Below are 381 nucleotides of genomic sequence, written 5' to 3'. Positions count from 1 at the left end.
TATATCTCATTTTCTATTTCAATTTATCTACTCATCTATTTCTATTCTTATCTAAATATGTTTGCTTTTTATCTTTTTTTTTCTTACCTTTTACAGCAAATTTATCAGCGAATCGTCTCTATGATGATTAGGTTACGCTTTACAAGACACGGCATATGCTGTTTCAATCGCTTTTAAAACCAGCACATAGACTGAACATTTACCTCATTACCCTGTTTTCGAATGACTCGTATTACAACTGAATTTTCAAACACAAAGCCTTTTCTTCGTATAAAACAACATTGTGGACACATTGCACCAGCTGACAGGAGAGGATCAAGATCAGTAAATTTTGTTCAAAAGATTACCTGCGTCCGGAGCTTATTTCAATCCGGCAGGTAA

The sequence above is a fragment of the Penaeus monodon genome, chromosome 33 (assembly GCF_015228065.2).
Source record: "Penaeus monodon isolate SGIC_2016 chromosome 33, NSTDA_Pmon_1, whole genome shotgun sequence".
NCBI lineage: Eukaryota > Metazoa > Arthropoda > Malacostraca > Decapoda > Penaeidae > Penaeus > Penaeus monodon.
This window is presented reverse-complemented; position numbering follows the sequence as displayed.